The following is a 15,703-nucleotide window of genomic DNA, read 5'->3' on the forward strand; positions in this document are numbered from 1 at the left end:
TTAACTTGGTTAGTTCTTTGAATGCTTTATGACTGCAGTTCTCCACTCCAGTCCTGGGGACCGAGAGTATTGATGGGTTTCTATTTTACCATTCAGTTAATTGCATTCACATTCTGTCCCAACTCCCAAGTGTATATTAGTTCCTGATTAGAAAAGATTAGAAAGAAAACCAGCAGCACCATGCCCCCCCCTGGGACAGAATAAAGGAGCATCTGCTACTGTTGTACTAACATATATACTGCTATACTGTTATTTTGAAGCTCCTTTATAAACTTCTTCATTTTTTAAATCTCTACTCATCAAAGAATCTCACAGTTTTCCTGCTGACTCTGGGGCCAAATTCAGTGACACCTTCTCCAATTGTTTCATTCCTATTACAACATCCACAAAATCTGGATGAATTATTAATCTCTTATCAGTCAATGTCTTTCCATTCTGGATACATTGCACCACACCTGATCAATGACACACCTCTGCAAACAATATGAATACATTCGGAAACTACTTTTCTGACATAATATCTAAAAACAATCATAACCCCAAAATGTTACTCAATATTATTGGTTCAGCTCTCAATAAATGGTCCAACCAGTACAGATTTGGAACCTGGAAATGATAGGATAGAGACATTTTCTGCCCATTTAAAGAGGTGGTGCCATGGTTTTGCACTTTTTCAGTTTTTTGGGCGGTGAAACCGCCCCTATAAGTGAGGTTTGGATATTTGTACAACAAATCCTGCGCTGTGATTGGCCAAAAAGTACCCCGCCTAACCCTGCACCGTGACTGGCCAATCACAGTCTATTCAGGACTGTGATTGGCCAGTGTCACATGACACATGTGCATAGCCCTATATAAGAAACCATAACTTAATTTTTTTTTTTTTTTTTAAGTTATGGTTTCGTCCATCATAAAGTGTTTCAATAAATGTATTTATTTTTTGTACATGATTGGTTGACTCCATTCAGTATTGTGATTAGCTAGCAAGACACCGCCCACTTCACACAGAGTGTGATTTTATTCATGTGTCTATGAGGTTGATAGAACTTCATTAAGCCCCCTGGTGGTGTTTTTATGGTGTTTTATGTCTTCTCTGACTATTTTGAGTTTCTACCTGGAGGCTGAAACCTTGAGGGTCAAACGTGCCAATAGAGAAACAGCGCTTTAGTGACAGTAAAAACATACCCTCCCCCTCATTATCATAACACAACAGGTGTGGGCATGAGGAGGAGGAGGGACTAGGACAGGTGGGTGGTGCTAATGTGGTGGAGGAGGTGCTGAGGTGAGAACCAGGTATACTTAATGAACTGGAGGCGAAAGAAATCCTCCTAGTATAACCATAATACCTGATGATTATGTTTTAGGGGGGGGGGGGATCACTGAAAATCACGGCACCCCGTCTTTAAGGTTTTCTCCACTGTCCTTTTATTTTATTGACCACTGGCCAATTTCCAGTTTCAGCAAAAAACTATTTGGATCCTCAATATATATATTTTTTTAATCTAAGGCACTGGAGGAAGTCCTGAAACCAAATTAATCACGTTTATAAGCACTATTATTTTTTAACAGATTTCAGTGAGGTTTTGGAGCTCACCACAGCACAGAGACAGCCCTTGTTAAGGTCTCAAATGACCTACTGTTAACAGCAGAGAGTGACTGCTCTGTCCTTGTGCTTTTTCAACACAATTGATCACGCTGTCTTCCTGCACCATCTTTACACATGGGTTGGTCTTAAGGGAACTTCTTTACAATTCCTGTTCATATCTGTCCAATAGAACCTTTTCTGTTGTGGTAGAAAATACCAGTTCCTCTGTTGCTGATTTGAACTGTGGTGTTCCTCAAGGGTCCATTCTTGGTGCACTACTGTTACTTTATGCCAGTATCAGGCTTCAACAACTGCAACTATACTAGTGTAGAAAGCTGCTGCCTGAATTTGAACAGATACCAAGAAATATGAACACTTGACTCCTGTGCTAGGCATTTAGCAGATGCTCTTATCCGGTGTGACATGTGTGAAATCAGAGTAGCCTAAGCATGAACTCTATTCAACAAACGGCAGGGTAAAAACTCTGTCAGGCGGCCATAGTTGAATGGTTAGAGAGCCCGCCTGGGAAGACAAAGGTTCCAGGTTCAATTCCAAGCCACAGCACTGTGTCCCTGAGCAGGAGAGTTAACAACACTAACTCTCCCAGCACGCCGTAGAATGACGCTCACTGCTCCTAGTAGTTATAGGATGGGTAAATGCAGAGGACAAATATACGTATGTGCAAATATACATTGACCAAAAACGTCCCAAATTAATTATAGTCATATGCTGTAAGTAAAGTGCAAACATGCAATCTAAATAGAACAATAGAAAAAGTGCTTCTCGGAACACAGGTCTCCGCCAGGTCAGGCAGGTTAGTGCGGGCCAGCAATGTTCGGAATTCGAATATTTTTACCGATTTGTGTGAATAAAATCTGAAGGAGTAATATCCAAAAATGTGTTTTACATAAGTCGGCCTCCTGGTGGTGCTATAAAAGGCAGATGTGAAAAATGCAGGGGAAAGGGTTTTCCTTAGCCTCTAGGGAGTGCATGTACAACGTTTTACACAGATTGGTGCAGTTATAGGTTAAAACACAAATATGCCAGTTATAGCACCACCATGAGGCTGATTTAAAAATTTTAAGTGGCATTTCTTCCTCGGCCTAGTGAGAATGTGCGTGCAAAATTTCACGGAAATTGCATGCTGTGTTCATGATTTGAGGCATTTTGTTCAAAACGGAGAACTCTTGTAAACGTTGGAAGCTTAGCCAATCAGGATGGAATATGAAAAATCTGAAAAACCGGTTTTGTTTAATGACTATAGAGTATAGTCTGTATACTGTGCACCGATTTGTGTGATGTTTGGATAAAATCTGTAGGAGTACTGTCCAAAAATGAACTCCTGGTGGCGCTATAACAGTCCCATGTGAAAAATTTAGGGCAGAAGTTCTGAATTGGCATCCAGGGAGTATGTGTGCACAGTTTCGCTGCGATCAAGCTAACAGTGCCGGAGATTAGCTGTCCACAGACGGAGGGGGCGACACACGGACACACGGACGGACGGACAGGGTGCAAAACATAGTCTCGGCCATGCCTTCAGCCTGGCGGAGACGACTAACAATAAAATCAGTAGGCTATACAAGTGAGCAACTATCTGCATAGTATTAACTAGCATCTATCAAAACTTATAGTGGCTGCCCATTTTAGTTTGGATTGATTTTAAAATGTTATTGATCACTTTTAAAGCTTTGAATGGCCTTGTTCCAGATTATATAAAGGGTTTATTGACTCCATATATGCATGGCCATTCTCTGAGATCTGTGGATGCAGCTCTGCTCTACTCCTAGATCCCAGGTTGTGACCACAGACTGTGGAACATTCGACCTATTGAAATCAGACAGGCTACATTATTAGTGACATTTAAATCCCCTAACCATATATATATATATATATATATATATATATATATACACATATATATATATATATATATATATATATATACACAAGTATACAGTATACTTTATTTTAACCCTGGATGTTTTATTATCCTCGTGTTGCTTACATTTCTTTCACTTTTATCTATTGTTCTTGACCTGTTATTAGTTTATTTATTTTTTCAGTTTTTCTGCATTTTGTAACGTCGTTAAAAAGTACTATACAAATAAAGTTTATTATTAGTATATAGATTTCAAAACTAGGAAGTTCAAACTAAACTAGTTTACTAAACTGCAAGTTGTTCTTATGATCAATGGAGCGGTGGAACACAAGATCCCTTTTTCAATTAAAAGCTCACGGTCTCTTGGTAAAATAAATACTCTGGAGCCAGGTGTGTAAATTCATGTCACACAAAATGACTCCCTGTTCCTCTCTGACCTGAGTATCTCAAATGGATTTAAAGTTACTCTTAACTGCTCAGCTTTGTGAAGGTGTCTAAAGGCGGCTTTCCATATACATGGACTTACCTAGCCCCACCCCACACCGCCCACCACAGCAACGGTTTCCACTACAATGAAGTGGGTAGAGTGGTGTGTAAGTGGTACTAAACTGGTGCCTAAAAAGTACCCAGTCTTGGGTAGGTCTGAGCTGGGCTAAGCGGGGCTAAAGCTGTGATAAAGCTGATTGGTCGGCTCACAGCTGTGTCTGTCCACTCAGGTCTCTGTAAAATGTAAACACTACGGTAGCAGTGTTGCCATGTCCACTTATTATAAGCGACATAGGGCTTATTTTTCTGTAAAGTTGCTTGTAAATATTGGTAGTACTTTTACTCCACTACAATTATCTGAAAACTTATTAGTTACTAGTTACTAGTTACTTTTCAGATATAAATGATTACATTATAAAACATACATTAACCACTTAAGCCCTATTTTATACCTAGGCTATTTGAAAATAGCCGATCTACAAGCTCACAACGCATCGCATCATTGTAGATCTGCTATTTTCAAACATTTTAGTACTTACTTTTGGTACCTTAAGTAAATTTTGATACCAATAGTTTTTGTACTTTTACTCAAGTAATTCCAGACTTTCACTTGTAGAGTGCTTCTACATTGCAGTATTGATACTTTTACTTAAGTAAAACATTTGAGTACTTTTTCCACCACTGCTTGTTTCTAAAATGTAGTTGATTATTTGGGGCTTGTTTCCATATGTTGTTGAAACCAGTGGTTCTTAAACATTTTCATGTCAAGGACCCCCAAATGAATATGTATTTGTCAACATTATATATGTATAGATATTTTTTAAATAGCAGATGCACAAACTCACAATGCGTCGCATCGCTACACGTTGTGAGTTTGTAGATCTGCTATTTAAAAAGATAGATAGTCGCTTCTTTTGGGATTGTTTTCATAGACCTAATTGCTTATTTTTTTCTGCTAAACCTGGCAACAATGAATGTGCGACGATACACGCTAATAATGTTTTTTATATAAGTGATGGCAACGTGTTTAGACACCACACAGGTCTTCCCAACAATAGCGAAGATTAAAGTCAGGGTGAACATGGCCAAATAATAACTTAAGAGCCAAACTAGCTCTGAGGAAACACGCTAGCATTTAGGCTAACCCTGTAGCCTGAGGCTAAGTTGGTGTGTTAAAGAAAGGGGCGTTGATTTCCTTCGGGAGGGGAGGGGATGGTGGGGATTTTGCGAGTGGGGACTTTTGTGCAATGGAAACGCAAGACATTTTGAAGCGGTGCGGTGCGGTTCTGGACTGCACTGGACAGTGTCGTGCTTAAGCTGTGATGGAAAAGCGGCTTAAGATGCTGAGTTGGAGCTTTTGGGGCTGACTCAAGAGGGAGTGTCAAGATGCCAGTGAAGGGGTGAAGGAAAGCTTTTTCACAGCAGTGGGAGTGTCTGACAGGCTGGGTACACACTGCCATCTCAAAGGCCGGCTAGAGAGCGTTTAGTTCCCTCTGGGCCTAGAGCAAGCACTTTCATGGAAAGTCTCCATCAGAGTTCATAGCAGGTACACAGGTATACCGCAATCACATCATGCTGGGTTTTTACAAGGCCCTTCCTTGCAGTATGGATTACTATGCTCTTCTTGTTCATATTAAGGGCAAAAATATATAGCCTTGGCTAGCTCAGACCTTACAGTATATTTTCATCCATCATGTGACACCGATTCAATCTTTCCACTGCTGTCTCGAGATGAAAATCCCACATAAATATTGTTTTGTTTTTAGTTTTTTTTGTTTTCTGGTTGGACAGCAATAAAAAAAAGATCAGATTAGTGTGACATGCAGAAATATTACATTTTAGGTGATCGCAGCAGAAGAGGGAGAGGAAGTTATGGAAAAAGGACCCAGGAATCCTTCCATATCAGCAGTACTGACAGACAAGGGGTGAGCAGTCGACTGACTAAGGCTTGTGGGGTCTCAACACAGTCATCTTGGCTATAACAGATATTTATCACTGCCTGTCAAGGCAGCTATGACTTTTCAATCAAAGATTGATGCGATGGGCCTTAATAGTTCAGGAGTATAACCTTGAGATTCGACATAAGAACGGAACAGAGAATCTATTGGCTGCTGCCTTGTCCACTTGTCCAGTGTAAGGTTAATCATTTATCAGGTTTTATTAAATAAACCAAAAGGTTTGTTTCTTATGATTTGAGCAGTCAAATTGAGTACCAGCTCAGCACTACAGTCCATCTCCTCCATAGTTCCCATCTCCCAAGACTGACTCATTCAATCAAAGTTCACCTTGCCTGTAGAAAATTGCTGTTTTATCCATTTGAGGTGGCTATTTTGATTATCATTGAGACAGTGTGCCGTTCTGTGTGAATTCAGATTAGCTAATATAGGTTGAGTGGTAACAAGCATACTTGCATTATAGTAGGAGTACTGAACCAAGATAAGTACTGTAAGTGCATATTATTGATTTTCACTTTCATATAGATAACCGGTTGTATAGCACTCTGGGTAAGAGTGTAGTTGCCAGTATTTGTATTAAGTTTGCACATAGGGGAGAGTAGTGGAATAGCCAGTGCAGGTTCTCTTTTCCTTTCTCCATAATATACTCACTATGGGATAACAGCGCCCCTTGGCGATGCACAGAGCACAACACACATTGACTCCCGCGACAATTCTGATTGGTTAGGGTCATGTTACGCTATCCGGCAGTCCGGAAGAGGTATATAACCCCTCGTGTAACTATACCACGCCTTCTTACTTACTTCACTCTGCTACGCGAATGCGCACGAACCAAGAACACACTCCGGATAAAATTCTACGAAAACCTTTAACCCAAAGCGGGGTCAATGTGTCCCCCACGGGAGTTTCGTAACTTATTTTATCGTTTAAGCACGCTCCCGCGGCTTATTTATTTATTTTCTTTCCTATCTTCTCAAAGTTTTAGCCTTGAAGCTACAGTTAGCGGCTATAGGCTAGGCTACTGTGTAAGCTAGGCTAGGCTACTGTGTAAGCTAGGCTAGGCTAACGAGCTAGGCTAGGCTAGGCGGCTAGTTAGCCTTTTGTTTCGCCACGGGATGGAGTCTCCAAGAAAGTGCGGCCTGGAGGACTGCGTCTTCCTTGTCGCCGCAGACGACCCCCACCGCATCTGTTTATCATGCTTGGGGGTGGACCACGCTTTCGTCGCCAGATGGCATCCCGGTGACCTGGACGCCTGCAAAGCGTGTGAGATATACACCGTGTTCCACCTCGACGGCCGACTCACGAGGGCTAGGTCCCTCGCAGCCATAGTCAGCGGTGGACGCAGCGGAGCTCCCCTCGCCGAGAGCCGTGGGGCCATGGGTCCCCCAACAGACGTTGCCCCGAGGAGCAGGGGTGCTAGCAGAGGACGGCGCGGCGTCGCCCCCAGAGCTCTCCTCACCGCGGGGCTTGCGGCCCCGCTCAAGGATGAGCGGCCCCAGGCCATGGGCCCGCCGGCAGCAGTAGCGCCTCAGGACGCTGGTCGTCAGCGGTGCCACGAGGCTACCAACCAGGCAACTCCAACTGATGAAGCACCTCGACGCCCGCCTAGCTTGAGCTAGGACTCTTGCAGGCAGGACGAGCGGTGGACACGGTGAGGCTCTCTCTCTCTGTCGCCGACCAAGCGGCCCTGCTCGAGACACACCCGGACGAGCACCAGCTCACGACGGGGCCCGCGGCGCTCGGATGGCTAGCGGTCGTGCTATGCTCCGTGGCAGCCCTCCCGCCCCACTTCCACAGGCCCATCGGCTGCGAGTGGCGGCACAGGCCCCATCTAACCAACGTTTCTTTGCTCGTGGGTGAGTTAGCCCTGACTAGCTACGTTAGCTGCTGCAGTGCTAGTTTAACGTTGCCCCAGTCAGGCAGGGTTTTTGTGGGCTTACCGCTTAGCTAGCCTCACTAAGCAACGGATTCTTAGCAGTGTTGTTCTAGCTTAACCTGGCTCACTAGCACATCACCTGTTAGCCTTCACAGCAGCATCCAGGGAGGCCTCTCTAAGCAACGGATTCTTAGCAGTGTTGTTCTAGCTTAACCTGGCTCACTAGCACATCACCTGTTAGCCTTCTCAGCAGCATCCAGGGAGGCTCCAGGATGAGAAGAACAACCGCTAACAGGTTTCATCGGGCGCCATTGAGACACATGTTGAGTTTTCATAAGTGTATGTTAAAACTGTTCATGATGTTTACACTGTTTCTGTGCTTCCTTTTGTTCCATTAAAGATGTGTCAACATACATAAGCACATTATCCAGCCCCAGGTCAGGAGGCCTCGATGCATGGCGGGTCCCAAGGTGGTCCCTCAGCATCGATGGTTTTCCTCTATAAGCCCAAAGTGAACATTATTTCACCTGTCAGGGAGCGATACGGGTCGGCCCCCGAAAAGGGAGGCCCTCGATATCGTCACCCCACTTCTATGAGCCCACAGTGCTTTAAATGTCCATTTGGCGACGTTCCAAACACTGCTGGGACAAATCCTGTGTATGCAATGAATCAAATCCAAGAATAAAACCAATGTCACCCTTAAACGCCTATACTCTAACAGGGTCACGCCGGTTTTCCCCCCCGTCCAGCAGGGGGCGCCCAAGCGCCACTGTGAGACGGGAGGAACACAAAATGGCCGCTCGGGCCCCGAGTCCTTCCAAAATGGTGGGTCGGGAAGCCTGTCGTGTTTACAACCATTTGTGTACTGTGCCTCGTTCGCCTCTGGAGGGCGGCAGAACGCCTCCTTCGGGGAGGGCCTTTCTGTCGTCACTCCCAGCGCGACCGACAGACCGGGACAAGATGGCGGCGACCAAGGCAGGGCGGATGTTGACATCGCGGAAGACTTCCGTGTTTGGTCACGTGACTTCCCCATGTCTCACGAACGGACTGTCGCTACCTCTACCGTCCCTAGCGGACGTCTCACCTACGGCCCCGTCGATCAGAGTAACGGCGTCACCGGTTCCTATGGGAACGGACGCGTGGAATGTTCTCGTGTACCAGTCACGTGACTTTTCCGACTCTCCCGACTTCACTGTTTCCAGCGGGCGCCACGCATAAGCATATGGGCCCTTTGGATCATGTGACGACATCATCGGTTCCCATAGAAACGGACGTCAACGTTCTTAGCTTGTGGTGAGTCGGCCTTGACTAGCTATGATAGCTGCTTTGGTAGCATAGCCCCCAGTCAGACTACTGTTGTTTCTCTTAGCGGCTAACTAGCCTCACTAACAACAACATAGCGTTGTTTTAGTGCAGCACCTAGCCAGCCCGCTAAAGCAACACCGTGGTGGCCTCCTACCACCGCTATCCTTCCACGGTCTCTAACGGGTGCCGCACGTTCGGGCCCGCTGGATCACGTGACGACATCACCGGTTCCCTTGGAAACGGACATCAACGTTTCCTCGCTAGTGGTGAGTTAGCCTTGACTAGCTATGATGGCTGCTATGTTAGCATAGCCTCCAGTCAGGCTACTGTTGTTTCTCTTAGCAGCTAACTAGCCCCACTAACAACAACACAGCGTTGTTTTAGTGCAGCACCTTGCCAGCCCCGCTAAAGCAACACCGCGTTGGCCACCTACCACCGCTACCCTTTCCACGGTCTCTAACGGGCGCCGCACGACCGGGCCCGCTGGATCTCGTGACGACATCACCGGCTCCCTTGGAAACGGACATCAACGTTTCTTCGCTCGTGGTGAGCTAGCCTTGATAGCTACTATGCTAGCATAGCCCCCAGTCAGGCTACTGTTGTTTCACTTAGCGGCTAACTAGCCTCACTAACAACACAATGTTGTTTTAGTGCAGCACCTGCTACTGCAACACCGTGGTGGCCAATCCCGGTACATCAGTTTTACACTGTGTTTGTACTGGTCATGCTCAGTACAGCAGTAACACACTGTGGTTGTACGGCTCAGCTCCCCTGGACAACAGCAACACACTGGGTTTGTACTGGTGTATTTCCCAAGTGCCTTTATGCATAACCTCCTATGTCAGACAAAGTGTGGTTTATCTCATGCGGAAGGTAATGCAGCCATGTCTCTGAGAGTGGAGGTTCTCTCTCCTGAGCAAGGGCGCTATCAGAGAACTATCTACGAATCAGAACCGACTGGTTTTCTTTTCAAAATACTTTCTGATGGAAAAGAAGGGGGTTTTCACCATCAACATCCATTAAGAGCGTTTTGGTCCCGTCTCAGCGGACCACTTTCAGGGGGATCTCGCTGGATTTGACCACACTCACGCCACGTCTGTCCCGGGACGGGATAGACAGCTTTTCGGCCTGTGGTCTTCTCGCGTGAGACGACAAATCACATACAGGCTGTGCATGCAAGCAGCGGGTCTCACGGCTTCAGCTATACACCTCGTTCTCGAACACTTCGTGGGTTGCCATGTCTCGATCAGAACAGACAACACCACGACTATGTGTTATGTCAACAAACAGGGGGGCTTGGCCTCCCTAGTGTTGGACAGACTAGCACGCGATCTGACGCTTGGGTGCGACTCGCGCCTAGCGTCAATACGAGCGTTTCATGTACCGGGTCTCCTGAACTGCAGGCGGACCTGCTGTCCAGGGGCGGGCTTCGGTACGGGGAGTGGTCCCTCAACCCACGGGTAGCAGACCTGATTTGGGCCAGGTTTGGCCGGCCCCAGGTCGATTTGTTTGCATCCAGAGAGAACGCGAAGTGCTCTCGTTTTTTCTCGATGAAGGAAGGGGACCTCTCTTTGGGCGTGGACGCTGTGGAGTGTCGCTGTCTAGAACGCCAGGTGAACGCTTCCACCGGGTTAGCCCGAGCTCTGAGGGAGGAGTTCAGCACCAAGTCCAGGTCCGGCCCCTGGGCCAGCTCATTGAGGGGAGGTATGTACCTAGGGCTGTTCTTAATCAGTTTGATGTGATGACACCTGCCCTCCAACTAACAGGCTGGAGACAGCTGCACTGAGTTGGGTCTGATCAAGCTCTAGCTATAAAGGTGCTCACACTCCCTCAGTTCTGGCTGGCTCTCCTTGGTGGAAGGACTCTGTTTGGGCGGTAAGCGACATACTCCACTTCCTCAATATTAGTTGTGTAGTTAAGACATGAAACTAATTTGATGTTTTCTATTTGTTTGTAGGCAACATAGGACGCTCATACCTAATTGGAACGATACCCCGATCCGGGAAGAAGTTTTGTTGGAATTGTTTGATTAATCCCCCCCTCACCCTGCTGTTGTAAGGAATCCCCCCAATAAATCTATTATTTTGTGCACTCAAAACCCTCTGCCTCTGTCTTGGTTCGTTCAGTCTTTTTTTTTTTTATAACTTTGTTTTTATTGAGGATACTTCCAAACAGTTACATATATCACTTCAAAAAATAAAATAATACAAAACATAAAAGTCAGACAATTACACGTACTTAAAGACAAACAAAAAATAAATTAAAAATATAATAAATAAAGTAAATTAAATAATTATAACCTTTGTGAGGGTGCGCATGTACCTTATTTCCTCCAGTTTCACATCTCTCCTTTTTGGAGTATATATATCAACCATTTCTCCCATCTTTTTTCATAGAGATCTTCCCTTATTCTCAGTTTGAATGTTAACTTTTCCATGTCCTGAATATTGTCCACTATGTTTCTCCACTGTTTATAGTCCGGTGTATCAGTCTTGAGCCAGTTCCTGGTGATAGCCTTTTTCCCCGCCGTCAGGAGGATTTTGGCTAGATAACAGTCTCCTGGATGTACAGTTCCTTCCATTTGACCCAAATACAATACAAGACAAGTACATGGAATTTCGTAACCTAGAACCTCACATATGGTTGAGTGCAGAGTTTCCCAAAAAGGTTGAATTTTTGTACAATTCCAGAAGACGTGTGCATGATTGGAGTTAATGTTTCCACAATTTCTCCAGCATGACTGTTGGTTTTTAATTTGTTTACTCTTAATCTGGGGTGTGATGAAATACCGAATTTGATTCTTCCATATAAATTCCCTCCATCCCTTTGATTGTGTTGTTGTCTGGTGCATTTCCCACATATCATGCCAAGTCTTCTCTGGAATATTCTCACCCAACTCTTTTTCCCATTTATTCTTGACATATATTGTTGAATGTTTTTTTGATTCCATCAAACATGAATATACTTTAGATACAGTCCTGGGTACAACCTCACCATATGCCCGTACAAAGAGTTTTATTATCGGATGTATTTCACCCTCTGCTATTTTAATTCTTTTATTGTAGTAGTCTCTCTCTCTCTGTAGAAGTATCTAAATAAATCTTGATTTGCCAAATTGTACATGTTTTTTTATTCTTCAAAACTTTTCATTTCATTTTTCTTAATCAACAGGCATATGGTTGTTACACCCAGTTCCGTCCATTGCCTGAACCTCAGGTCCAGCACTCCAGGTTTAAATGCCCCATCGTATGCAATCCATTTCAGCAGGCCAAGCTCTTTTCCCAGTTTCAATTGTTTTACAATAGAGTACCATATATTTAAAGTATAGCTTGTTATTGGATCTAGATCTACTGCACTCTTCACCCCTGCCGGAACCTCCTTTTCTCCAATACATGTTTGAATCGGGAATGCAAACCCAGGTGTCTCAATATCCTTCCACTTAGCTGTGTAATCTGCACTACACCAGTAAATAAGTGGCCGTATTTGTGCTGCATGGTAATATTCTCTCAAGTTTGGGAGAGCCATCCCCCCTTTATCTTTAGGTAACTGCAATGTACTGTATCTTATTCTAGGCCGTTTTCCTTCCCATATAAATCTTGATATAAGTTTGTCCCATTTAGTAAACTGAGCTAGTGGAACCGGCACAGGTAAAGATTGAAACAGATATAGTAGGCGTGGCAATATGTTCATCTTCACTGAACATATCCTATCACTGAGTCCCATTGGATAAGTAGTCCACCTTTCTATGTCTTTTTTTATATTGTTGTCAATTTCTTCATAGTTATTTTTGTAAAGTTTGGATAGATTTTTAGTAATATTTATGCCTAAGTATTTAATTGATTTTGCTCCCCAATTTATGTCCATGTCCTTAAGTTTTTGGTCTGGCGTGCAATTAAGCAAGAGAATCTGAGTTTTGGTTTTGTTCAATTTATAACCTGAATATGAACTGAATTGGTCCAGGGTCTGTATCAGATGTTCAATTGAGGACAGTGGATTTTTTATGTATACCATTACATCATCTGCAAATAGACTTATGACATGCTTATGGTTATTAATTTCTATACCTTTTATTACTTCATTTTGTCTAATCATTTGAGCCAGTGGTTCTATGAAAATCGCGAAGAGCGATGGTGATAAATTGCACCCTTGTCTGCAACCTTGTTCTAGCTCAAATCTATCTGTCAGTGAGCCGTTTACTTTTATTCTGGCCGTTGGCTTGGTATAAATTGACTTAATACATTGAATCGCCTTTTCTTGAAACCCAAATTTCTCTAATGTTAGGAATAGAAACCTCCAAGAAACCTTATCAAAGGCAGAGGCTGCATCTAGGCTAACCACTGCTGCCGGTGTTTTGTTTTTATTAATTTTATGCATAATGTGTTGCGTTCTTCTAATGTTGTCTTGTGTTTGCCTGCCTGTAACAAAGCCAGTTTGATCTTCGTCTATCAGCTCTGGTATGATTGACTGGAGCCTGTCAGACAGAATCGAGGTATAGATTTTATAATCAACATTCAGCATAGAAATTGGTCTGTAATTCTGGCAATATGTCCTATCTTTATTTGGCTTAGGCAAGACTGTTATTACAGCTTCCTTCCAGGAGGGGGGAGTAGAGTCATTCTGTTTAACCCAGTTACAAGCTGAGAGCAGGATTGGAGCTAGTTCTTTAGCAAATCTTTTATAGAATTCACAAGGGAACCCATCCGTTCCAGGGGCCTTAGCTGTTTTTGATTTCCCTATGGCTTTAGTGATTTCATCTATATTTATTTCCTCTGTTATTCTCTCATTTTGTTTTTTGCCAATGTTGGGTAAATCCAAATTATCTAGAAAATTCCTGGTGTCTTCTTCGGTGGAGGTGGGTGTTTGAGTATACAATTATTTGTAGTAATCCTTAAATATATTTTCTATCTCTCCTGGTTTGTATTTTAATTGATTTGTTTCGGGGTCATGTAATTTATGAACGGTTATGTCTGCCTGTTGTTTTCTTAGGCGTCTTGCCAACAGCTTTGCCGCCTTGGGGCCTGTTTCATAGTAGTTTTGTTTTAAATATCTAGTTTTCATCTCCACCTCTTGTTGAAGAAGATCACCTATCTTTTTCCTCACCTCTGACATTTGCTTATATATTCTATTCTCCGCCTTTAATTTGTGTTTTTGTTCCAAAATTTTTAGTTCACTTGTTAGTTGCTTATATTTTGCTATCCTCTCTTTTTTAATTCTACTTGCGGTTGCAATAAGTTTTCCTCTAAGTACAGATTTTAAACAGTCCCATAAAATTGCCGGATTAGTTTCATCATTAATATTTTCAATCAAATAATTTTCTATATCTAATTTGATTTGTTCTACAACTTGGTTATTATTCAATAGCCCAACATTCAATCTCCATAACGTATTCCTCTTTCTGTCTGACAAACAAACCCTCATATACACCGCACTGTGATCAGACACATCAGCTACTCCAATATAACAGTCCTGAATTAGTTCCCTGTTTTCTTTCTGCGTGTAGAAATAGTCTAGTCTGCTATATACAGAGTGAGTCTGTGAATAATGGCTATAGTCCCTCTGTAAGGGATGGAGATCCCTCCAAACGTCTATAAAACCCATTTCCTCCCATGTATGTTTCACTAATTTTGATATAGATTTCTTACTTCTATTTAGGCTGGTGGTATCCAGGTTATAATCAATAATCACGTTCTGATCCCCTGCACACCAACATACTCCTTCTGTTTCCAGTGCTATAGTATCAAATAACAACTTGAAAAATTGTTTATCGCTTTCCGGTGGCGCGTATATATTTACCAGTGTTACTTTTGACTCATCAATCGTTCCTTTGACAATGATGTATCTTCCCTCTTTGTCTCTTATTTCTTTTTGAAACTCAAATTTAACTTGATTGGAGATTAAAATTGCAACCCCTCTTTTACGTGTGTTAGTATGCGAGCTGTAATAGGTATGTTTGTATCCAAATTTCTTCAATTTTTCATGCTCTGTTCGTGACAGATGAGTTTCTTGCAAAAAGTTTATCTGTGTCTTTTCTTTTCTAATCTTAGTCATAATCTTAGCTCTTTTGACTGGGTTTCCCAATCCATTAACATTCAGAGACATAAGTCTAATCTCTTGTTTTGTATTCATGTATGGTTATATAAAAGTGGTACGAAAATTTGGTCATGGCGTTTCCCCCCTAGGTTATTACTGCGGTCACATACTAAGTTATTAATGATCAAAAACGTAAAATGCACAAACATAAAGTAGTATCCTTCAGTTGTATCTCGAAATGAGAACAAAAACAAAAACAAAAACATCTTGGACCTCCAAAAAGAGTTGTCAACTTCCCTCCTCCCCCGTTGACCCCCTTCTGATTTTGTGGGGGAAAGCCCTTCATTAAGGAGGGGCCCCCATCCAGTATTGATTACCCCAAAAGGATTACCCATACTAGGTTGAAAGCTGTTCTGCTTCCCTTCAAACCAACCAAAATATTTTAAGGTATTTCCCAGTGACAGAAAAAACTAAACAAGTTATGCTATATATATTTTCAGACCCAATTAGTCTCCAGATTTAACCGAGCGTCGGTGCACCCGCGCTCTTAAAATTAAAGCATCCCCCATTCACCCCCCCTCCCTCCTCCA

Source organism: Gymnoscopelus braueri (genome assembly GCF_963280865.1).
Source record: "Gymnoscopelus braueri genome assembly, chromosome: 4".
Taxonomy (NCBI): domain Eukaryota; kingdom Metazoa; phylum Chordata; class Actinopteri; order Myctophiformes; family Myctophidae; genus Gymnoscopelus; species Gymnoscopelus braueri.